The following is a 26,575-nucleotide window of genomic DNA, read 5'->3' on the forward strand; positions in this document are numbered from 1 at the left end:
ATGCTTTCCAAGATAGCTTGTCTGCAGACTGGCGGGGCTTTGTCGGGGCGCCACACGTCAGTGGCTTCTGCTAAGACTGAGAAGACGACTGAGAAGACGGTCCAAGGCCCTCTATCCTCTGGTGACGTTTTTGAACCGGCAGCCAAGTATGGCGCTCACAACTACTACCCCTGACCAGTCGCCCTGGAGAGAGGGACAGGTATTTGCCTGTGGGATGCGGAAGGCAGGAAATGCTTTGATTTCCTGAGTGCGCACAGCGCCATCAACCAAGGGCATTGCCACCCCAAGATCATGGACGCCCTGAAGAGCCAGGCGGAGAGGCTGACGCCGATCTCGTGGGCCTCCTACAACAACGTGCCGGGCGAGGATGAGGAGAACGTCACGAAGCTCTTCAACTACCACTAGGTTCTCCCCATGAGCACAGGGTGGAGGCCAGGGAGACCGCTTGCAAACTAGCACAGCGGTGGGGCTGCACCGTGAAGGGCATCCCCCAGGACAAAGCCAAGATCGTCTTTGCAGCTGGAAACTTTTGGGGCAGGACTCTGTGTGCCATCTCCAGCTCCACGGACCCCAGCAGCAATGATAGCTTTGTCCCCTTCATGCCGGGGTTCGAGATCATTCCCTACAACGACCTGCCTGCTCTCCATCGTGCTCTTCAGGATCCAAACGATGGTGTGTTCATGGTCAAACCCATTCAGGGCGAGGCGGGCGTCATTGTCCCGTCCCAGGCTGCCTGAGGGGTGTGTGCCAGCTCTGCGCCAGGCACCCGGTCCTGTTTATTGGATGATACCCAGACGGGACTGGCCAGGACTGGTCGATGGCTGGCGGTCGGCCATGCAAACGTCAGGCCTGACCTCGTCCTCCTGGGCAAGGCCCTTTCCGTTGGCCTGTATCCCGTGTGGGCGGTGCTGTGTGACCACGAGATCATGCTGACCATCCAGCCCAGGAGCGCAGCTCCACGTACGGGGGCAACCCCCTGGGCAGCCGCGGGGCCAACGCCGCCTGCGAGGTTTTGGAAGAAGAGAATGAGCTCAGGAAGCTGCCCTGGGACATCGTGACTGCAGTGCGTTGGAAGGGGCTGCTGGATGCCACTGTCACCGGGGAAACCAAAGATTCCGATGTTTGGAAGGTGCGCCCGCGCCTTCGTGATAATGGACTTCTGGCCAAGCCCACCCACAGTGACATCATCAGGTTCACGCCTCCGCTGGTCATCAAGGGGGACGAGGTCCAGGAGGCTGTGCAGATCATCAACAAGATCATCCTGTCTTTCTGAGGGGCCTGCTTCTCCGGGGGCAGAGCCAGCTGGGCTGGCAGCTCAGCCACATCCTCATAACAGCCCCTGTGTTGCTGCTCTAAGCGGAGACTCATTCCACTCCCCTGTGTCTTCAAGGACCTTTTAAAACATATGTTATTTTCAGTTCATACATGCTAGAGCGGCATTTATAACCACGCAGGTGGCTGTGTAAGAGAACGTGAGGGAGTCTGTTTGATCACGTGTGTGTGTGTGCTGAGGCGAAATGCTCCCTCTGTATGTAGGCAGCCTGTTCGGCAAGTCCCATGTGGTGTTTACAGGTTTTTATCTTTTCCACGCTGGTGTAAATATATTGTATTTCAAAAAGGTATATGGGGTTTTACATAGAAGACTGCTTTAACCTTCTAAAGTTGAATCATAATCACTGAATTTTAGGATGAAATGGTTAAGCTTATATAAAAGTACTAGGTTTAAAGAAACTTTACATTAGCCAACACCAAGATATGTCATTATTTTGAATTGAGAACTAATGTTCAACATTCCCAAATTACGTTTTCAGTGTTGGTATAATTTGTAAAAAATATGCTCATTTTCAGTTTTACTTTAAATTTAAAATAAAGCCTATATATTTTTTTAAAAAAAGAAACGATGTATAAAATTAGTGGAACACAAAATGGGTGCTTCCCTCTCCCTATTCTTCTCTCTCTGATCAATATATTTGTTTGTTTTTTCCCAAATGAGTAAACACATGCGAACACCATCACAGACCAGGCAGGGACCCTGTGGTGAACCAGCCATAAGGGTTCTCATGAGGGCAGAGCACACAGTGAGGGAGAGGACAGGAGGGGAGGGGCCCCTACTGTCAGTGTGGAGTGTGGGGAGCGGGCTGAGCTGCACAGTCACCCACAGGTAATTATGACATCTGTGCTCCCTGAGACTAAACCCTAGGGGCTGGGAAAAGCTCTGGGCCTGGACATGGGCTTTGTGGTCTCAGCACCTTCCAGCCAGGGGTTGAGACTGTATATTTTGGATTCAGGTGGTTGGGGAGCCCAGATCCCCCCCAGGCATTCTGGAGCAGCTCCTGATACTTGAGGCCCTCAAATGAGTTCACGTACCTCTGAGCAGCCCATACACTCTCCTGAGCCCCACGGGCATTGTTTGAATCTCTCTATTTTTGCATTTCTGGGTAATTTTCCATTTTCATTTCATGAAAAATACCACTGCCCAACCAGTCCTGGAGGTAGCATGGATTCTCCAGGAAATGGTGCTGTGTGTTTTCAATGGTGAGACCATTCTACCATACAAGCATTTCCTGAAGGAGAAGCTTGGTCTTAACATGATACCACATTGGGGAGATGCATTCCAGGTGGTCTCCCCCCACCATAAGTTTGGCCTGTGCCGAGCAGACCCTTGCACCTGGAGTGAGGTGATGGAGCCTGGACTCTGAGGGACAATATACTGTGGGATGTGAGGTTGAGGGGACAGAGAGGTTGGGCCCCTGGACAGGTTTGGTTTTAGGGGTTCCTGCCAGCATATGGGGCTGTGTCTATTGTGTGTGTGTGTGTCCTGTGGCAACGTCAGGGTGGCCCCAATTGTTTGTTTCTGTGTGTGCGTGTGTGTGTGTGTGTGTGTGTGTTCCCCTCAAGGTATTGCCTATGTCTACAGCATGGGTCTGTGTGAGCCTGCACCTAAGTCCAGCACCTGAGTGTCCAGCAGAGGCTGGGGGTGTTCTCTACCTGCATGTTTCTGTGCTCATGTTATCTGAATATTTATCTCTGAGTCTGTGCACCCCAACCACTGGCAAGTGCATAGTGAATCTCCGGAGAGGTGATACAGAGCACTGCCTGGTTTTCTTCCCCACCGGTTGAGCCCCTTATTCTCCTGCTCGTCCAGGCAGCTGGTGTCCCTCTGGAGGACCCATCTCAGGTATGAATTAAGCACAGGGCCAGTTCATAGCACCTCAGGCTATAGCAAGGTGGGGAATGGGGGCAGACTGTGATGACAGACAGGAGGTATAGAGCATGGGTTGGAAATGTTTGTGGAAGACTGAGCCTTCTTGGAGTAGCTGGATGATAGAGGATCCTTGGAAAGGAATATGAAGATGGGTGCATGTAGGGGAAAGCTGAGGGGAAGACTTCTATGCTCCTAAGTCCCCACTAATAATGAGGAACTGGACATCCCTGGAGAGGGTATCCCTTGCCCATGTGAAAGCTAAGCTGGAAACTAATAGAGGAAAGTATCTGGGTCTACCCAGAACATCACTCCTGGACTTCTAGGTTCTAGTCATCTACAGGGGGTGCATGGCCACATGGGACCTGGAGGGAGAATTAGGCTCTACTCACTCCAGTGCCTAAAGTTATGTTGGAATCCCTCAGAAACAGCTTCTACTAAGGTAAGTTAATTTTTATCACTCAAAGTCTAACCTAAGTTATGAAAATGAAGAGATGACTTTATTCAGAAACCATCATATTTTAGTAGTTAAATGAAAGCAAGGAGGGGATCATGACTGTGACACTAATTATGTGGGGTTTTTCTGAGATCAGCGATAGTGATTCTGTTAGCCTCCCAGGTAAAAGAAGACACATTGACTGCATTCAAATGATTCTCTGATAATTGTTCTAGAGAGATGGCTCTGTATTTGATGCTATGTTCTTGAAAATTCAATACCTTAATTATTATATTGTTCTTTTTTAATCCTCATCTGAGGATATGTTGATTGATTTTAGAGAAAGAGTAAAGAGAAAGAGGGAGAGAAATAAGAAAACATTAATGGGAGAGGAACATGGATCAGTTGCATTTCATACAGGCCCCAACCAGGGATCAAATCCACAATCTATTGTGTGTGTGTGGAGTGGGGGAGGTGCATTATGAGATGATTCTCCAACCCACTGTGCTACCTTGTCAAGACAGCACCTCAATTCTTAATGTTTCCTTCAAAACATTCACTGGTATTTTTAAGGAAACATCTGGTACAGATAGATGTTGCTAAGTCTGTCTTCTTTCACATAAGAGGCTAACAGAATCAAGACCAAAATTTTCAGAATAAATCCACACAATGTGTGTCATAGTCATGATCCCCTTGTTGCTTTTATTTAAGCACAAAGATCCCCAATAGTTTCTGAGTAAAGTAATGTGTTTATTTTATTTTTAACTTAGGTTAATCTTTGAGTGATAAAAATTTACTTTCCCTTGGGAGAAGATGATTCTGAGGGATTCCAACATAACTTCAGAAATTGGAGGGTGTTGAACCGCAGATGAACTAGAAACTGTGCTTCCCTAGAGAAACCCGCGTTTCTACTGTCTAAAAACACTAAGCAGAAACCATGAGTCGGTCAACGTGCAGTCTTTATTTTTCTTTTATCCCCATTCACTCTAGGATAAACTTTTTCCCCATTGACTTCTAGAGAGAGTGGAATGCTGGGAGAAGATGGAGATAGAGGGGGAGAGAGAGAGAGAGAGAAAGAGAGAGAGAGAGAGAGAGAGAGAGAGAGAGAGAGAGAGAAGCGGGGAGCGACATCAATTGGTTGCCTCCCACTCATGTTCTGCACTGGGCTTAGAAACAATCCAGGAACAGAGGTCTGTGCCCTTGACTAGGAATGGAAACAAACACCATTGGCTTATTGAGCAAAGGCCCTAACCACTGGGGTCACTGTCCAGGTCTTGCAGTCTTTCTTAAAATAGAGGCATCCTCTGGAGAACTCTTGGAGGGTGATGTTGCTTTTCTAAAGATGATTTTTTAACACAGATGTATGTTAAATGTCGAAGGCCCCTAATTATCTCAAATATTATATCTTCTGTTCCATACCTTGCTCCATTACTGTGAACTTTGCCAGATTTTCTGAAATACTGCGGATGTGTACCATCGATACTGCCCCCCTGTAAATTTTAGTACTTTGCATTTTCCTCTGGAGAACTATCTTTGTGGTGAAAATACTAAAGTACATTACAGATACACTTTTAAGCAAAAGTATAAGCCACTGACTTCTATCTGCATTTAGTTCTATAAATTTCCCTCTGGTACAGATGTTGCTAAAGAGTCACATCTACCCTTCTGAGTGCAGCCTAGGACTGAAGGCAAACTGTGAGGCCTCCTGAGGAGAAGGACAAGTTTTTCCACAGGGGCCTATGGAATAGGCAATACCCCACACTCTGATCCTGGTCATCCAAAGCAACTACAGTGACTATCTTCACATTCCTGGTTAAAGAACATGAATGGGTTGTAGGCTCCATGACAGTAGGGGCCATGCAGGAGACAGCCTACCAATGATTCTCTCTCATCATTTATGTTTCTATCTCTCCCTATCCCTAGGCTCTCTGAAATCAATAAAAATATTTTTTTTTTTAGGCATTTTCAAGAAGTGTCTTTCTTTTTTTTTTTAAATATTTTAATAATTTTTATTTCTTAAAGTATTACAAAGAGTATTACATATGTCTCCTTTTTTCCCCCCCTTGACATTCCCCCGGCCCCTACCCCCCGCCCTGCCCCCCCGCACCGTGTCTTGTGTCCATTGGTTAATCTTATATGCATGCATATAAGTCCTTCAGTTGGTCTCTTAATCCCCCCCCCAACCCTCCCCAGGCTTCCCACTGTAGTTTAACATTCTGTTCAATGTTGCTCTGCTTCTGTATCTACCCCTGTTCATCAGTCCATACTGGTCCCCTTTATTTGTCCCAACCTCACTGGAGTAGTCTCAACCTCACCAGGGCTGTCTGAGCCTCACCAGGGCCGTTTCAACCTCACCGGGGCCGTCCCTACCTCACGGGGGCCGTTTCAACCTCACTGGGGTCGTCCCTACCACACCGGGGCCGTTTCAACCTGACCGGGGTTGTCCCTACCACACCGGGGCCGTTTCGACCTGACCGGGGTTGTCCCTACCAGACCGGGGTCGTCCCTACCTCACGGGGGCTGTTTCAACCTCACCGGGGTCGTTCCTACCTCATGGGGGCCGTTTAAACCTCACCTGGGCCGTCCCGACCTCACCGGAGCCGTTTCAACATGACCGGGGTTGTCCCTACCACACCGGGGTTGTTTCGACCTGACCGGGGCCGTCCCTACCTCACGGGGGCCGTTTCAACCTCACCGGGGTCGTCCCTACCACACCGGGGCCATTTCAACCTGACCGGGGTTGTCCCTACCACACCGGGGCCGTTTCGACCTGACCGGGGTTGTCCCTACCAGACCGGGGTCGTCCCTACCTCACAGGGGCTGTTTCAACCTCACCGGGGTCGTTCCTACCTCACGGGGGCCGTTTAAACCTCACCTGGGCCGTCCCGACCTCACTGGAGCCGTTTCAACCTGACCGGGGTTGTCCCTACCACACCGGGGCCGTTTCAACCTCACCAGGGTCGTCCCTACCTCACGGGGGCCGTTTCAACCTCACCGGGGTCGTCCCTACCTCAAGGGGGCCGTTTCAACCTCACCAGGGTCGTCCTTACCTCACGGGGGCCGTTTCAACCTCACCGGGGTCGTCCCTACCACACCGGGGCCGTTTCAACCTGACCGGGGTTGTCCCTACCACACCGGGGCCGTTTCGACCTGACCAGGGTCGTCCCTACCACACCGGGACCGTTTCGACCTGACTGGGGTCGTCCCTACCTCACGGGGGCCGTTTCGACCTGACCGGGGCCGTCCCTACCTCACGGGGGCCGTTTCAACCTCACCGGGGTCGTCCCTACCACACCGGGGCCGTTTCAACCTGACCGGGGTTGTCCCTACCACACCGGGGCCGTTTCGACCTGACCAGGGTTGTCCCTACCACACCGGGACCGTTTCGACCTGACTGGCGTCGTCCCTACCTCACGGGGGCCGTTTCTACCTCACCGGGGTCGTCCCTACCTTATGGGGGCCGTTTCAACCTCACCGGGGCCATCCCAGCCTTACCGGGGAAACAGGAAGTTTGGCCCTCTGTCCCCTGCCGGCGGCTCCCCACCAGACAAAATCTCCAGGCGTTCCTGGTGGTTGAACATCCAGCACTCCTGCCCTCCACCAAGTGCACAGACTGCCTGTCTGCTGTCCCCCAGCGCCCCACAAGAGACTGGGACCAGTGAGCATCTTTGTGCGCTTGCTGGTACAGCAGTTCCACAGTGCCGGCCCAGTCAGGCCCAGCCCTGGCCGGCCCCGGACCCGACTCTGCCCCCCGATTGAGTCCCTCCCAGATGCAAGGAGCTGAAATCTGCAGCCTGCTGGGATGGGCTTTGTACTTGGTGCCTCTGCACATCCTACTCAGTCTCAATGTGCTTCTCTCTATGTGAGGAGTTGAAATCTGCAGTTTGTTGGGTTGGGCTCTGTACTTGGTGTCACATCCTACTCAGTCTCAATGTTCTTTCTCTCCTTCCAGTTGTAGAGCTTCCACTGGGCCAACTTTCCCATGGTTCTGTATGATAGGTGTTTGTCTGATATTTGGTAGTTTCGATGTTGTTGTGTGAGGTAGCACGCACAGGTCTCTTCCTTATGCCGCCATCCTGGTTCTCCTGGGTCTGCTTCTTGAGTGTGTCTCCCATGGCTGCGAGCAGTTGAAGTCTGCAATTTGTTGGGATAGGCTGCAAAAGCGCAGGTGGGTCTTTTTGTGCACCTGGCACAGCTTGGATGGGGATGTAAATTGATTAGGGCTGAGTCTCAGGGAGTCGCCATGGCAGAGCAAATAGCACTGGCTGAGTCTCCGCGGCCCCTTGAATCTCTGCCAGGGCTTTGTGTCCCCCAGTGCCGGCGAGCAGCTGTGCAACAGAGTCTCCCTCGCTTTCTGATGGCTGCAAGGCCGTGCTGCCTCTCCCCGTAGGGTCTGGTGCCTCATGATCCCGCCTGAACCAGCTCAGTGGATTTGAAAGTTTGCAGAAGCAAAGGCGTTTCTACTTGAGAGTCTGGCACAGCCCAGATGGGAATGTAAATTGCGTAGGGTGGGGTCACAGGGAGTCGCCGGGGTGGAGACTCAGCGGCCCCTTGCCTATCCAGGACACCAGGACTTTGCGTCCCTCAGTGCCAGCGAGCACCCGAGCGCCAGAGCCTCCCTTGCTTTCTGACCGCTGGAAGGCCGTGCAGTCTCTCGCCTTGGGGCCTGGGGCCTCAGAGACCCGCCCGAACCAGCTCAGTGGATTTGAGAGTTTGTAAAAGCACAGTCATTCCCTCTTGTGCCTCTGGCACAGCCCTGAGGGTAGGGCGGGGTCACAGGGAGTCGCCAGCGTGGAGGAAATAGCAATGGCGGCGTCTCTGCGCCCCTCGCCTCCCCGGGACACCAGGACTTCTTGTCCCTCAGTGCCGGCGAGCAGCTGCGTGTCAGAGCTTCCCTCGCTCTCCGACCACTGCAAGGCCGTGGCCGCCTCTCCCTGTGGGATCTGGGGCCTCAGAGACCCTCCTCGAGCAAGCCCAGAGGATTCGAGGGTTTGTAAAAAACCGAGAATCCATTTGCAGCCCTCGTGGCGTGTGACTGCGTACCTCTGGTTTTGGTGCCTCCGTAGCTCCCACTCAGTCTCACTGCGCTTCTTTCTTTTCTTCCAGCTGTAGATCTCCCACTGGGCCAACTTCCCCATGGTTCTGAGTGGCGGTTGTTTACTTCATAGTTGATAGTTTCAATGATGCTGTGAGAGAGCAGCATACACAGGTCCGCTCCCTACGCCGCCATCTTGGTTGTCTCAAAAAATATTTTTTAATGTATTTTTAAAATCAATTGCATGTAAATCAAAGTTTAAAGAAATTTTTAAAACTTGCCATTTCCCAATTATTTTAATATTTTATTATGAATGTTCTTGAAGGTTATTTGTTATTATTGCATCAGCATGTTGAAAATAAAATATAATAACATTCTACTGAAATCTTATCATATCCATGTTCCATGCCATCATTTTGACAGTTTTAAACTAACCACAATGAGAGTATTTATAACAAGGAAATTAACAAGTATTACAAACCTGTGCTTCACTTAATGTATTATTCAACGCTAAGACTTATAAAAGAGTGGTGGAGAATGTTAACATTGCAGATAAAATCTGTGAGTCTATGGTACATGTGAGTTTAAATAGTACATTGAATAAATATTTAAAAAAACACACACAATTTTCCTTCCAGTACTCAAAATCCATAGTTCCATATAGCAAAGAAGTCACTTAAGTTATTGAAGAATGAGTGAAATTTAGATATCTGTCTTAGATTTGAATTGTCTTCATATTGGTTAAAATAATAAATTTATTTAAATATAGGCAAAATTTTGAGCCAACATTTTAACAAAGGAGATAAATACAGCTTAAGTAAATGTATGAAAAAATGTTCAATATGAAAAATTCTTAGGGAAATGGAATTAAAACAAAATCCAGTTAATGTTATATGCAATTCCAGGCCTACCATTTAAGAATATTAACCATTGCATGTGCTGGCAGGGTTGAAGAAAATCTGGAATTTTTATACACATTGTGTGGGTGGGAAGGAAAAGTCAATGACCATTGTAGATCACAGTTCTGCATATGTTAAAATGTGAAACATTCACCTACACTGCAACTGTCTGATTAATAAAAATATAACAATAAAGAGAACTGAACTCAAAGTTTCTAACAGATTTATTTATAATACCCCAAACCTATAAATAACCCATCTTATAGACATATCAATAGATAAACTTGTTATGCATATAATGGAATACTACTCAGGAACAAAACAAATTAAATTTCACATAAGGATTTGTGTTGAATCTCAAAATAGCTATGTGTCATCAAAAAACTGGTATTTTTTTAGAGTACACACTTCATAGTGTCTATAAAATTATGAAAAATATGAACGATTCTAAAGAAAGGAAAATCAATGATTGCATGTAAGGCTGGGAAATTCATAAGCAGAGATTATAAAAGGGCAGGGGGAAAATGTACAGTGTGGGAAATGCAGGTTTAGAGTTGTTAGTGTGGAATATGATAAGTAATAAATAATAACACAGGAATAAAATCTGCTCCCACAAGTGTGCCTCAGTTGGGTGAGTGTAATCCAGTTCACGGAAATGTCCTAGTTGAATTCCAGGTTATTGCACAGTCCCACCTGGGTCTCCAGTAGAGGGTGTGCAGGAGGGAGCTGATGGACATTTCTCTCTCTCCCTCTGCCTTCCTCTCTTCTTAAAAAATATTTTAAAAGTATTTAAAAATATGTTTTAAAAGAGCAAACTCTGTGGTTTGTGTACTCACAACTGTAAGTCTACTTTTGCCACACCTTGTTTATGAGTGACAGGATACATGATTTCATATGTGATGGTTTCACAGCTTTATTTCTATGTCAAGGCTCAACAATAGTACACATTAGGAAAGTGCACTTCCTTGGATGTCTGTTCTCATTTCCTGGGAGGAACAGCTTTGTCTCAGTGACATCAAATATTGACAAGCAGTGAAGGCGTTTGCCATCAGAATCAGCAGAAATGCTGACTGGCTACAAAAGTCACATCCTGGGACTGATTACAGGATTATCCTTCTTCCAGCCTTGAGTGCTTACATATTGAGAAATGACCTTGAGTTGAAGACCATATAGAGACAGGGGGATGCCAAAAACCATAACGTATTTTCTCTGCCAATGACTCCAGCTACAGGAAAAACTTTTGGAGGTTCTGAGAGTGTCTGTACACAAAGTTCACACAAGTGACAGGCTCAGGAACATCACTGCATTTATGTCAGAAGAGACACTGTCCATCTAATTTACTGCAGTTTTTCCCATCCCGGTGAATACTCTGTTTCTGTCTCAATAGCAGTTTAACCTCAGAGTCTTACAACAAATGTCACAATACTAAGAAATTTTATATTTTATGGCATGTGGCTCCTTTGCAGTATGGGGGGAGGAGCTCCCCTAAACATTGCTGAGACTTATATAACACATACTATGAACAGAGACCATAATTCATATTGTTCACGGAAGGACAGCAAAGGTCTCCTCTTCTAGGTGACCATTGACCTCACCAATAACCAAGGTACTGGATGAAATTTACCACCACAAAGTCATGCCATCTTTCTTTAATGACCTGTGGCAACAATGAAGATAAGCTGGTTTTGAACAGAGTGATTTTTTGACATCATGCTCTGCCTTCTGAAGCACTAAGGTTTTGATGTCCCCACAATATCTGTTCACATCTACATGCTGACAGATCACAACAGTGCTTTCTAATCATGGCAAGCAGTGAATAGAACAAACACACTTAATGGTACAACAGAAAAAAATAACATTTTTACCAAAATATCATAAACCAGAGCCAGCGGTGTTCTGATTGGTGAAATAGAACCAAAGCCAATCATCACAGCATAATGTGAAAACCACGAACTCCCTGAAAGAGGTACCACTTCTTTGCTGAGGATGGGTGTTCTGGACAAACCCTGGGTCAATCCCATTCCATAGTCAGAGGCAAAGGAATGAAGGTCCTGCCAAGAATTCAGAATATTCAGAATTTATTTAAGCACAAGAGAGCATGCAGTGTTTGTGACTGGTTCACACTGTTCAGGTGAGCCAGGTTGTAGAGGTGAAATCACTTCAGCCACATCACTCACAGTGACATCAATCGGATAGTAGACCTGGTCAGGATAGTAGTGCAAGCAGCTCCTTCAAGCCTCACTTGTACCTGAAACTCATGAGGAATCTAGCAAAGTATATATCCTGATAAAAAGGGATTATATTAAGGTAAATGTGTAAGACAAAGTCACCTTCAGTGCTGTTATTCTGAGTAAAAAAAAAATGAAACATTCCCTACACATTTAAGGCTTTTCCTCAGTGTGAAGTCTCAGGTGTTTGTTTTATAAGGCTACATTTTTGGCTAAAAGATTTCCCACAATCTGTACACATATAAGGCTTTTCCCCAGTGTGAACTCTCTTGTGGAAAAGGAAGTGACTATTTTGCCTAAAACACTTCCCACATTCACTACACATATATGGCTTTTCTCCAGTGTGAACTCTGTAATGGCGAATAAGGTTAGACATATACCTGAAACACTTTCCACAATCTGTACATTCATAGGGCTTTTCTCCCATGTGAACTCTCTGATGTTAGATGAGGTTAGAACTATGACTAAAGGATTTCCAACAATCACTAAACTTATAATGCTTTTCTCCAGTGTGAATTCTTTGATGTTGAATGAGGGTGGAACTCTGAATGAAGGACTTCCCACAATCTTCACACTCATATGGCTTTTCTCCAGTGTGAATTCTCTGATGTCAAATGAGTTTAGAGCTTTGATTGAAGAATTTCCCAAAATCTGTACACTCATGTGGCTTTTCTCCAGTGTGAATTCTCTGATGTTGAATGAGGTTAGAGCTCTGACTGAAGGACTTCCCACAATCTGTACACTCATATGGCTTTTCTCCAGTGTGAATTTGCATGTGTTTACTGATGTCAGACTTATATCTGAAGAGCTTTCCACAATCACTACACTGATAAGGCTTTTCTCCAGTGTGAATTCTCTGATGGTGAGTGAGGTTAGAGTTCTGACTGAAGGACTTCCCACAATCTGTACACTCATATGGCTTTTCTACTGTGTGAACTCACTGGTTTTTATTGACATCAGACTTTTTTTAAATTAAATCTTTATCGTTCAGATTATTACATTTGTTCCTCTTTTTTCCCCCCATTACTCCCCTCCTCCCAGTTCCCGCCCCACCCTCAGCCCTCACTTCCCACCCACTGCCCTCATCCATAGGTGCACGATTTTTGTCCAGTCTCTTCCCACATCTCCCACTCCCCTTTTCACCCCCAAGAATAGTCAGTCCATTCCCTTTCTATGTCCCTGATTCTATTATAATCACCAGTTCATTCTGTACATCAGATTATTTATTCACTTGATTCTTAGATTCACTTGTTGATAGATGCATGTTTGTTGTTCATAATTTGTATCTTTACCTTTTTCTTCTTCTTCCTCTTCTTAAAGGATACCTTTCAGCATTTCATATAATACTGGTTTGGTGGTGATGAACTCCTTTAGCTTTTCCTTATCTGTGAAGCTCTTTATCTGACCTTCAATTCTGAATGATAGCTTTGCTGGATAAAGTAATCTTGGTTGTAGGTTCTTGGCATTCATCACTTTGAATATTTCTTGCCACTCCCTTCTGGCCTGCAAAGTTTCTGTTGAGAAATCAGCTGACAGTTGTATGGGTACTCCCTTGTAGGTAACTGAGTCTCTTTCTCTTTCTGCTTTTAAGATTCTCTCTTTGTCTTTTGCTTTTGGCATTTTAATTATGATGTGTCTTGGTGTGGTCCTCTTTGGATTCCTTTTATTTGGGGTTCTCTGCGCTTCTTGGACCTGTAAGTCCATTTCTTTCACCAGGTGGGCGAAGTTTTCTGCCATTATTTCTTCAAATAGGTTTTCAATATCTTGCTGTCTCTCATCTTCTGGCACCCCTATAATTCTGATGTTGGTATGCTTGAAGCTGTCCCAGAGGCTCCTTACACTATCTTCGTATTTTTGGATTCTTTTTTCATTTTGCTTTTCCGGTTGGGTGTTTTTTTCTTCTTTGCATTTCAAATCTTTGACTTGATTCTTGTGCTCCTCTGGTCTGCTGTTGGGTGTCTGTATAATATTCTGTATTTCAGTCAGTGTATGCTTAATTTCTAGTTGGTTCTTTATCACAACATTGAGGGTCTCATTAGATTTCTTGTAGATCTCATCAAGTTTATCAGCAGTTTCTAGAAAATTATTGAAAGACCTTAAAATTGCGTTTTTTAGCTCTATATTCTCCATTTCTGTCATGTTATTTTGTCTCCGCATTTTTTATGCTTTCTTGGTGCACCCCATTGTGGTCTTTGTGCGCAGTCTTGTTGTAGTTAAGCCTTGATTGTTATCGGCAATACTGGGAGTGAATTGACCTCCAGGCTAACTGGCTATGAGAGTCAGCTGTGTCTGTAGTGGGAGAGCTTCTGTGCTGGATCTCTAGGGTGGTGCTAATCTAGCATTTGCCTAAGGCTAGCCATCAAATGCCTTTGTGCAGGGCTTGGGCAGGGCGGGTCCCAGGGGATCTACAGGGCAGGTGGAGAGAGCAGTTATGGCTGCTCTCAGTTCTGTCCCCAGCTGCTCTGCCTCTCAGAGTCCCAGCAACCGCTGCAAACCTCAGAGCAAAAGCTGTCTTCGAGTTCCAACCAAAGCCAGACAGTCCCGCTTCTCCTGTTTGAGTCTGGGTCCCTAGAGACTCGCCCGGATCTGGAGCTCAGAGTCTAAAACTCCCTCCCAATTGAAAACAACAACTGTGACCTCCGCTGCCAGCCCGCTCCATATGCACTCTGCACCTTAGTATTTCACTTCAGCACTGCGCCTCCTCTGAGTCTCGGTATGGTTTCCTCTTTCCTCCTAGTTGTAGAACTTCCACTCAGCCAGCCTTCCTGTGGTTCTGGATGATATCCGTTAAGTCTTTTAGTTGTATTTTTGAAGTGGTTGTTCGAGGCAGCAAACTCCAGCGTTAACCTATGCTGTCATCTTGGTTCCTCCCACAGACCTTTTTTTTTGAGGATTTATTGTTTTATTGCTTAAAGTATTACAAAGAGTATTACATATGTCTCCTTTTTTCTGCCCTTAACAATCTCCCGGCCTCCCTGACCCCCCAGTGTCTTATGTCCATTGTTTACGCTTCTACGCATGCATTCAAGTCCTTCAGTTGATCTCTTACCCGCCCCCCCCCGCAACCCTCCCTAGCCTTCCTGCTGTAGTTTGACAGTCTGTTCGAGGCTGCTCTGCCTCTGTATCTATTTTTTTCATCAGTTTATAATGGTCTTTATTATCCATAAATGAGTGAGATCATGTGGTATTTTTCTTTCATTGGCTGGCTTATTTCATTTAGCCTAATGCTCTCCAGTTCCATCCATGCTGTTGCAAATGGTAAGAGTTCCTTCTTTCTTACAGCAGCATAGTATTCCATTGTGTAGATGTACCACAGTTTTCTAATCCATTGATCTGCTGATGGACACTTAGGCTGTTTCCAGATCTTAGCTATAGTAAATTGTGCTGCTATGAACATATGGGTGCATATATCCTTCCTGATTGGTGTTTCTGGTTTCTTGGGATATATTCCTAGAAGTGGGATCACAGGGTCAAATGGGAGTTCCATTTTTAGTTTTTTGAGGAAACTCCATACTGTCTTCCATAGTGGCTGCACCAGTCTGCATTCCCACCAGCAGTGCTCGAGTGTGTTCCTTTTTCTCCACATCCTCTCCAGCACTTGTTGTTTGTTGATTTGTTGATGATAGCCATTCTGACAGGTGTGAGATGGTACCTCATTGTTGTTTTGATTTGCATTTCTCAGATGATTAGTGATTTTGAGCATGTTTTCATGTCTCTTGGCTTTCTAAATGTCCTCTTTTGAAAAGTGTCTATTTAGGTCTTTTGGCCATTTTTTTTTTATTGAATTGTTTATCTTCCTTTTGTTAAGTTGTATGAGTTCCATATAAATGTTGGAGATTAAACCCTTATTAATGATAACATTGACAAATATGTTCTCACATACGGTGGGATTCCTTGTTGTTTTGTTGATGGTTTCTTTTGCTGTGCATAAGCTTTTTATTTTGTTGTGGTCTCATATGTTTATTTTCTCTTTAGTTTCCAATGCCCTAGGGCCTAGGAGCAGTATCAGTGAAGAAATTGCTTTGGCATATGTCTGTGATTTTGTTGCCTTTGGATTCTTCTAGTATTTTTATGGTTTACCGTTATACATTGAAGTCTTTTATCCATTTTGAGTTTGGCATAAGTTAGTGGTCTAGTTTCATTCTTTTGCATGTATCTGTTCAATTTTCCCAACACCATTTATTGAAGAGACTATCTTGACTCCATTGTATGTTCTTGCCTCCTTTGTCAAATATTAATTGAGCATATTGGTTCAGGTCAATTTCTGGGCTCTCTGTTCTATTCCATTGATCTATATGGCTTTTCTTGTGCCAGTACCATGCAGTTTTGAGAACAGTGGCTTTGTAATACAGCTTGATATCTGGTATTGAGATCCCACCTACTTTGTTCTTTCTCAGGATCACTGCAGCTATTCAGGGTCTTTTTTCATTCCAGATTAATTTTTGGAGAGTTCGTTCTAGGCCTGTAAAATATGCCATTGTTATTTTTAATGGGAAGTGCCTTGAATTTATAGATTGCTTTGGGTAGTATGGACATTTTAATGATGTTGATTCTACCAATCCAAGAACATGGTATGTTCTTCCATCTGTTTATGTCTTCCTCTATCTCTTTTTTCAAAATCCTGTAGTTTTCTGAGTAGAGGTCTTTACCTCCTAGTTAAGTTTATTCCTAGGTATCTTAATATTTTTTGGTGCGATGTTAAATGGGATTGTTTTTAGTCTCTCTTTCTGTAAGTTCACTATTGGTGTATAGAAATGCCATAGATTTCTTGGGGTTAATTTTGTATCCTGCTACATTGCCAAATTCATTTATTAAGTCTAGTAGTTTTTTGATGGAGTCTTTAGGGTTTTTTATGTATAATATCATGTCGTCTGCATATAAGGACAGTTTTACTTCTTGTTTTCCAATTTTGATGCCTTTTATTTCTTCTTCCTGTCTAATTGCAATGGTGAATACTTCCAGTACTATGTTGAACAGGAGTGGTGAGAGTGGGCATCCCTGTCTTGTTCCTGTTCTTAGGGGAAATGGTGTTAGTTTTTGTCCATTGAGTATGATGTTGGCTGTGGGTGTGTCATATATGGCTTTTATTATGTTGAGGTATGATCCTTCTATTCCCAGCTTGCTGAAAGTTTTTATCAAAAATGGGTGTTGGATTTTGTCAAATGCTTTTTCTGCATCAATTGATATGACTATGTGGTGTTTTTCTTTCAATTCTTTATGGGATGTATCACGTTTATTGATTTGCGGATATTGTACCATCCTTGCATCCCTGGGATAAATCCTACTTGCTCATGGTGTATGATCTTTCTGATGTACTGCTGGATCTGATTTGCTAAGATTTTGTTGAGGATTTTGGCATCTATGTTCATGAAGGATATTGGCCTGCAATTCTCTTTCAATGTGTTGTCTTTACCTGGTTTTGGTATGAAGGTGATGCTGGCTTCATAGAATGAGCATGGAAGTGTTCCTTCCTCTTTTATTTTTTGTAGTAGTCTGAGGAGGGTAGGTTTTAGTTCTCCCTTGATTGTTTGGTAAAACTCCCCTGTGAAGCCATCTGGTCCTGGGCTTTTGTTTGCTGGAAGCTTTTTGATGACTGCTTCAATTTCTTCCATAATTATTGGCCTATTGAGATTTTTATATTCTTCCTCATTGAATTTTGGAATGTTGTATTTTTCTAGGAATATGTCCATTTCCTCCAGGTTGTCTCGTTTGTTGGAGTAGAGTTGTCCTAGTATTTTTTAACAATCATTTTTATTTCTGTGGGTTCTGTTGTTATTTCGCCTCTATCATTTCTGATTTTGTTTATTTGGGTCTTCTCTCTTTGCTTCTTCATGAGCCTGACTAGAGGTGTATCAATCTTGTTTATCCTTTCAAAGAACCAGCTCTTGGTTTCCTTGATTTTATGTATTGTTTTTTTTTTGGTCTCTATGTCATTTATTTCTGCTCTAATCTTTATTATCTCCTTCCTTCTGCTCACTCTGGGGTTTTCTTGTTGCTCTCTTTACAATTCTTTGAGATGTAGTGTTAGATGATTTACTACCATTTTTTATTGTTGTTTGAGATAGGCCTGTAGAGCTATAAAATTCCCTCTCAGGACTGCTTTCATTGTGTCCCATAGGTTTTGGATTGTTGTGTTTTCATTGTCATTAGTTTCCAGGATGTTTTTAATTTCTTTTTTGGTCTCATTGATGACCCAATCAATATTTACTAACATGCTATTCAGCTTCCAAGTGTTGGAGTATTTTGTTTTTTTTTTATTGTAGTTTTTTTTGTAATATTATGCCATCGTGGTCTGAGAAGATGCTTGATATGATTTCAATCTTCTTGAATTTGGGGAGACTTTGTGACCCAATATGTGGTCTATTTTTGAAAATGTCCCATGAACTCTTGAGAAGAATGTATATTCCGTGGCTTTGGGGTGAAATGTTCTGAAGATGTTATTTAAGTTCAACTGATCTAGTGAGTCATTTAGGATTGCTGTTTCTTTGCTAATTTTTTGTCTAGAGGATTTATCCAGTGATGTCAGTGGTGTATTAAAGTCCCCTACTATGATTGTATTGTTGTCGATCTCTCCTTTGATATCTTCCAGGAGTTTTTTTTTTATGTATTTGGGTGCTCCTGCAATGGGTGCATATATGTTTATCAGGGTTATATCTTCTTGTTGTTTTGATCCCTTTAGTATTATGAAGTGGCCTTCCTTATCTCTTGTTATGTCCTTCATTTTGAGGTCTATTTTGTCCGATATAAGTATTGCTACCCCAGCTTTTTTTTTCATTTCCATTTGCCTGAAAGATATTTTTCCATCCCTTCACTTTCGGTCTGTGTGAGTCCCGTCTTCTGAGGTGGGTCTCTTGTAGACAGCAAATATATGGGTCATGTTTTTTTTTTTTTTTATCCATTCAGCCACTCGATGTCTTTTGGTTGGAGCATTTAGTCCATTTATGTTTAAAGTTATTATTAAAATGTACTTTTTTGTAGCCATTTCTATTTTTTGTGGCTGTTTTCTTTCTTAGCTTTTTTTCCCCTTCTTTTTACACCAGTCCCTTTAACATTTCTTGCATTGCTGGCTTGGTGGTGTTAAACTCCCTTAGCCTTTTTTTGTCTGTGAAGCTTCTTATTTTCCCTTCAATTTTGAATGATAGCCTTGCTGGATAGAGTATTCTTGGATTCAGTCCTTTGCTTTGCATCACTTTGCAAATTTCCGTCCATTCTTTTCTGGCCTGATGTGTTTCTGTTGAGAAATCATTTGATAATCTAATAGGAGATTCCTTGTATGTAAACTTCCATCTCTCTCTTGCAGCCTGTAAGATTGTCTCTTTGTCCTGAACATTTGCCATGGTAATTATGATGTGTCTTGGTGTGGGTCTTTTCGGGTTCACCTTGTTTGGGACTCTCTGTGCTTGTGTGACTTTTTTCTTCCCCACCTCAGGGAAGTTTACAGATATTATTTCTTCAAATAGGTTTTCTAAGTCTTGTTCCTCTTTCTGTTGTTCTGGCACCCCTATTATTTGTATGTTGTTTCGTTTCATGTTGTCCCATAGCTCCCTTAGGCTCCCCTCCTGTCTTTTAATTTTTTTCTCCAGTTGCAGTTCAGTTTGGGTGTGTTTTGCTTCCCTGTCTTCTAATTCACTAATTCGGTCCTCCGCTTCTCCTTGCCTACTGTTGAAACTTTCAATGGTGTTTTTTATTGCAGCTATGTCACTCTTCATTTCTTCTTGGTTCTTACAGAAGTTGTTGATTTTTTCATCTGTTTCTTTTTGCTTCTTGCATAAATTGTTGATTTTTTTCTCTATCCGATTTATGCATTCTAGGACCCTTAATCTGGATTCTTTTTCTGTCATGCTGCATGCCTCTGTATCACTTAGCTGCTTTTCTGGCAAGTCCTCCTTTTCTTTCCTTTGGGGGTTTCTTTGTCTACCCATGTTTGATCTCACCAACATATTTAGATGTTGAGTCGTTTAGTGGCTGCTCCCTGGGTGGCAGTGGCTCCTCAGGCTGCAGTTGTTCCTTGGGTTGTTGTGGTAGCAGCTGCTCCTCAATTGGCAACAACTCCTCTGGTGGGTGCTGTTCACAGCTGCGATGGCTCCTCTGGCCAAAATCATACTTTTGACTGAAATTTTTTCCATTTTCAGTACACTCATATGGATTTTCTCCTGTGTGAACTCTCTTATGTCGAATGAGTTTAAAGATTTGTCTAAAATTTTTCCTACATTTGTTACACTTATAAATCCATTCTCCAGAAAATACACCCTGTGATTCAACAACTTTCTAGTTGTGGCTGGCAGCTTTTTCACATTCATCCCACTGTTGATGAGTTTTTCCCCTAAGGAATTCCTGTGAAAGCTCACTGCCACAGTGTGGTTCCTCAGTGTTGAGAGTGGCCTGGTGGTGGAGAAGCTCAGAGGGAGCTTGGATGCCTTCCCCAACCTCTCTGTTGTTTGAAGGCACCTCTGAGAAGTAGAAGCTGCACCTGGTCACAAATGAGGGCCTGTCCATAGCTTCTTTCCATGGCTTCTCTTTACTGGCATCCCTCTGATGCTGGTGAGGGTTTGCACTATAAAAGATGTCTCTCATACATGCATCACTGAAGAAGTATTTGTGCTCACAGTATGCTTCTTGTGACTCAGTCTGTTGTAAAATATATTTTAACACTGGGAAACACCACTTACATGGATGGTTCTTCTGGGTTGCTGGAGCTCTCTTAGAAGCCCTGATGTGTGACTCTCCTTCTGCAGATACACTCTGATCAGAACAGTCCTCATCATCATCCTTTTTAAAATATATATTTTATTGATATTTTACAGAGGCATAGAGAGTTAGAAACATCGATTGTAGAGAAACATTGATCAGCTGCCTCCTGCACACCTCCTATTGGGGATGTGCCCGCAACCAAGGTACATGCCCTTGACCTGAATCAAACCTGGGACCTTCTAGTCTGCAGGCTGATGCTCTATCCACTGAGCCAAGTCAGCTAGGGCTCATCATCCTTTTTATGCCAACAATCTGAAAACAGAAAAAAAAAGGTGAGGCAAGGAATATTGACTGTGGTGACAGGGGGAAGTTCCATTACAAAAGTGTGTCTCCCATGACAGCTTGGCTCATGAAATTTTCTGAAAATAAGAGATGTGCAGGAAGGATTTATAAGAGGCTTCTGTGAAGTTGTGAGCCTCTGAAGATCATAAAGGAAAGAATACCATACCAGGAATATGACAAAAAGATGGAAAGCACCACATGAAAGTGAAGTAAGACTTCCAGCCCTTCCTTGCACTAAAAGTGTTCAGTAGGACTTGTCTGCAGGTGACATAGGCAAGGTCTGCAGAATTTTGGTTATGTCTTATTCCAAGAAAAATTCAACAAACCAGTAGCTGGTGCTTGAAATCTTCTTAAGCATGTATGTGTATCTCATAACACATGTGCAGGTCAATGGTGAAGAATACTGCAAGAGGCAGCAGTGCAAAGGAACAGGTGATATAAAAGTGGGACAAAGGTGAACATAGCCAAAAGTTAGGAGGTCACAGGTGAAATGACAAGTCAGAAAGTGTAAAGTAGTTAAAAGGAAAGGTAAAAATGAGCTGTAGGCAGTGGCACCTGAATCTGCATGCTGATGGAATTGAGCTTGTTTACCAGAAGCCAATACCAGCATGTCATAATTGTAAGAGTTTCATCAAAGGTTGATGGAACTTGGGGACTTAACACGGTTGAGTCACACATGTAGTCACCTGTTGAGAATGGCTAAGAGCATTTCCCAAAACCTGAAAAGGGGTGATTGCTTGGCTGCCAGACAGCTAAAGGGCATCTTAATCTACATCTTATTGCCTCCTACTGGCCAAACACCTGAACATCCGTGGAGAAATTCCCCATTCTGACAATGCTTGTGTATACCCTTTGAAGTGTATTTCTCTGCCTCACCTCAGGACAAGTTGTATTAATAAAAAGCAAGTGGTCCTGAAACGAGGAGAACCTAGTTCCTTTAGCTAGGCTCCTCTGACTCCCTATAATGCCTTTCAAAATTATATTTCGTCCATGGACGCTTATTTAATCATTTACGCACAGCACTTCTCCAGATTTCTGAACCCTACTAGATGCTGGATTAAGAACCCCGGTATTGGTTCCTGGTAAAATTTAAACACATCCCCTGTGTCATACATTATGCTAGTTCCCACTCAACTGGGCCAGGTATCCTCTAAGATCCTCCTGCACATTCAGCCTGTGAAAAAAACCTAGGGTTCTCCCTGCACCACATTCACTACAAATACACAAAACCTAAATATTCTAAGTGTTAATGAAAGATGACAGAGGTGACCAGCCAGCCCTGGTCCAGAACAATTCCACTTGCAATAGTTTTCAGGGAAGGTAATAGTACAAACAACAATTGAAGGAGGGTCTTACAAGAACAGCCCATCAATCATGTAAGTAAAGACCATAAACTGGCACAGGTAGTCACCCTGGACCATTATCTAGAGGAAGGGTTCAGAAGTTGAAGCCATGGATCTAGATATGGTCACCCTCCCAGGGAGAGAACAGCAAGTGGGAACTATGAAGCTTCCTGTAAGACTCCTGACTCCCAGGCACATCCTGCACTTTCTGAGGAAAATAGTGTTAAAGAAGTTTGTGGAGTCTATTCCTCAGGGTGCTCCACACAGCTCAGCACTAGAATCCATAGCACATTTAACATGAGAGTGAGGAAAATTTGCAGAGCCCATGGTCTGGCTGTAGAAGAGAGAAAGCTACAGGTGGAGAATAAAGGAAGAGACTACATCACCTCAGACCATTAGGAAAGATGTGAGGGCTTACCTTCAGATGACACAAGTGCAAATGCTTCCAGCATCACTTTGCAGTAGAGAAGTCTCTGAACTTCATCAAGGATTCCCCACCCCTCTGGAGAGAAGGCAATGGACACATACTCAAAGTTTATATCCTGTCATAATGGGGACATTTCAGTCCATTATCAGCTTCTCTCCTAAAATTTACATTCATCATACACCCCAACTTCCATATTCAGCTGCTCCCTCTACTTTTGACTACAGAGAAGATATCAGGCCTTTGTTTCATCAAAGTTTCTCTCTCCTTATATTCCTCTGATGCTGTGTCTTCACACAACAACAAGGGCAAATGAGCAAATAGATGATACCTGTTCTCTAGGACTCACATGTGGTCCACTGCCCCTTGTCAATACAGTGCGTGTCATGAACATAGGGTATGGAGAGCTGTTGTCCATAATGAGAGTGTGAGTGATTTGACACTATTCTTGTCAGACAATAACCTGGTTTTCCCCAGGATTCTCATTCCAAGACCCTGAACATTTTGTCATCACACTTCACTCTTTTGACACCAATCCTAGGGCGCTGAGGCCATCACTTTGCACTGCCTTCTGCACATAAGTCTTTGAACCACACTTCTCTCACACAGCTTCATTCCCAGAGGCATAATGTCAAAGGTAACACAAATATGTCGTGACTTGGAAAGTTTTTCTCAATCATATTCTTTTCCAATACTCCAATTCACCACTTCAGTAATGTATTTCTCTCTTACCCTTCACTCTTCGCAACACCAGCCAAGATGACACTGACGCATGCTATATCATTCCTACTGATCACTGCGACTGCCCTCCACAACAAAAGTCAGGTGTGCACATATATTTCACCTAATCTCTGGACCAAGAATGGATCATAATAGACCCTATTTTCAGGAATTAATCTGAAATTCACCATATCATATTATCCATAACTCACCAGAAATGAATTCCACTTTTATTTTCTCTTATGTCAATGTCAGTGGCCCTCCAGCCATGAATGCTCATGCCCTTTCCAAGTACACATCACTTTTTCTACCATAATACTCTCACACCTAAACTACCAGAGTCCCAGCCCCCATAGTCATCTCCCTGACTTCCTACTCATTACTCAGCATGTGTGGTTTTCTGAGTGCCTGGAAAATTCAAACAGAATTAAGTTCTACACCAACTCTCATAGTCCACACTCATTGAGGTTGCCTTCAGTCCTTCTTTGATGACCTCCCTCCCTGATTATTGTTTCCTTCAACCTCACCTATTGAGAACCACATCAAATGTCAGATATCCAGAGCCCACCTCTTCAGATGCTGCACTTGATGTCCCTTCACCAGGTGCAGCCTTACTCACCCAAGTCCCATTACCTATGGCCCTCTGTTCCTGGTCCAATGTGACTCACATATGACCACTCATGCCTGTAAGTAAATCAATCAGACTGCTGATCACACCACAGGCCACATCAAGGCTCTCAACACAATCTGGTGTGTGCTTCACAAGTAAATATGCAACAGCTGCAGCCTCATCTTGTTTGAATTGCTCTTTGGTCTCCAGTTAAACAGGAAATAAAGTAATAAAAAAAAGATCTACAAATTCACCCAGATCCCTATACTCCCAACTATGTTTTAGCCAAGTGTTCATCCTGAACTGCTCCTCAGAGTTCCAGAGGCTCATGAGCTGCTCTCAGAAATATTGCACACCCTAACAGGTGAAAATAGAAGTTTAATATCAATGAACATTATGCTTCTACTCCGAATATCTGCATTTAGTTGATGGTGCTTCCATACCTCCAGCTGCCAAATGCAGACCTTCATGTCATCCCTGACTTTTATTTCTCTCTCAACCTCAAATGTAGAAAATTCAGTTGGCCACACCTAAAACAGCAATCCAGAATCCAACTGCTTGTTTCACCTCCACATTCACCATCTTGGGCCATTTACCATCACACTCACAAACACTATCACAAGAGATTCCATGCTAGGTTTTCTACCATTTCCCTCACACCCATATTGCTTGTTATGCTTCAATCATAGGAAGTCTACTGAGGCCTAGGTCAGATCACCTGCCTCTGCTGCTCCAAATCTCCCATTCTCCCATCACTTGCAGAACAGACTCTCAAGTTGTCACAAAGCTCCTCTAGACCTGACACCTGTCTCATTGTGACCAGTTCTTAATTTAAAAAATGGACACCTGCTGGTTCCTGAATGAGCCCATTCCTCACCCCAAGCCTTTGCGCATATAGGCACCTATGCCTGGAAGGACCTCTCACATCTCATTCCACTGGTTGCCAAAAACAGGGACCACTTCATAGAACCCTAGACATGTACCTAGAATTTGGGGCTTGGTGTTTCATCATGGTCCCCAGATACAAAGGCTGGAAGAGAGGCAGGACAATCCAGAACACCACTATATCAGAGATCATAAGAGTATGAGGCCCTGATATAAGCTCCATACACCAGTACCATTAAGCAATGCTACATTTGCAGTAATTTTTGGAAAGTAATGGTCTGTTGAGAGCCTGTAAACCATCTCCAGGATCCATGGGCTTAGGCCATTCAGTACCCTTTTCCAGCCCCAGGGCCAGGTGACCTAGAGATGACCACATTACTTCAGGGCCCATCCTCAGTGCATCCTCCTTCAAAGTGTGTTATCTTTCAAAGGACTTCTCCTTCCTGTCCCCAGCTGCTAGCCTCTCTCTTCTAGTATGGTCTTCCTCTGAGCAATATTAGGAAACATTAGAACCCTACCTCAGAAAATATTCCTCTTTTGTTCTCAACCATTTATCCCCCCCCACACACACACACCACTTCCTGAGAATCAAAGTAAAACTCCTCACGCAAAACTTTGCCTTATCTCCTTTGTTGCTTTTAAGTCACAAAAAAGGCCTGAGTTTCCTGAATCCTCCCTGCTCAGTCACACCACCATATCTGAGTGGCATTGCAGTCAGTTACCCTCTTTCATTCCATCACATTCTGTGTCACCCATGAGATACCCACTGTTCTGGATGCTGCTACCTGGGCTGCAGGACCTGGCAGGTGCCCGCACCCTAGGCTGGAGGGTAAATGAGGTGAGGCTGAGGTGAACTCGGTAAGCAGAGAAGAGTCTGGGAAGAATGGAAGCCTCAATCCTGCCTGTTGTGACTCAACAAACCTCAGACACACCTCTGCACAGCAAGGACACTGCCTGTGATGCCTGGTCCTAGTCTTGACTCTGAGCACTGGAGCCTCTGACTGTGTTAAAGGAACAAAGAGGTCAAAATGACCACCAGGTTAATGAAGCTGAGAGCCACGCCCAAACCAATGAGCGCCAGGATAATGTGCCTCTCCTTGGCTTTCATTGGCTAAGCCCAGACATCATTAGGCTCATTGCCCTTTGGGTAAATGTACTTTTCCAGGCCCAACAGGTGGCATTAGGTTCCCAGTCCTGACTGATCATTGTAAACATTGGTGTTGGGGTGCCTGAGTGGTGTTGGGAAATGACAACTTTAGGTTTTTGGGGTAGTCACAGTTTTCTGGGAAGTTTTGTCTGCAACTAATAACTTGTTTTGAGATATTATTTCAGATTTTATGAAGCTTAGAATGCTCCTTGAGGTGAAAAGTATTATTTCAATGATTCCTGAAGACCACAAATCTAAATGAATGTACATACAAATATATATATATATACTGAGTTGCCAGATTATTATTATGTCTGGCCAGATTATTATGACCACCCCATCAGTACTTCATTGACACTTCCAAAAATACTGAATATTGAAAACTTCCATAGCAAATACTCTCAAGGTTTTATTATTATTTGCATAACTAATTCACTTCATTTTACTGATGGGGTGGTCATAATAATCTGGCCACTCAGTGTATAGATAGTATTTTTTTTTGATATTTTTTGAGAGAGGGAAGGGACAGGGAAAGAGAGAAACAGGGAGGAGCCGCCTCCTGCCAATTCCTCACCACCATCACCATGCCCCTCCCCACCACTGGGAATCCAGC

At 44.0% G+C, this 26,575-nt stretch overlaps 2 pseudogenes; one reads left to right on the forward strand and one right to left on the reverse strand.

Moving 5' to 3' along the window:
- LOC138998485 (ornithine aminotransferase, mitochondrial pseudogene) lies at positions 1–1,273 on the forward strand (annotated as a pseudogene).
- Positions 1,274–11,953: 10,680 nt separating this feature from the next.
- On the reverse strand, positions 11,954–24,400 carry LOC138998607 (zinc finger protein 551-like; annotated as a pseudogene).
- Between the last annotated feature and the right edge of the window lie 2,175 nt (positions 24,401–26,575).

The sequence above is a fragment of the Myotis yumanensis genome, unplaced genomic scaffold (genome assembly GCF_028538775.1).
Source record: "Myotis yumanensis isolate MYYU_CA2020_CCGP unplaced genomic scaffold, mMyoYum1.0.hap1 SCAF_20, whole genome shotgun sequence".
Classification (NCBI taxonomy): Eukaryota; Metazoa; Chordata; class Mammalia; order Chiroptera; family Vespertilionidae; genus Myotis; species Myotis yumanensis.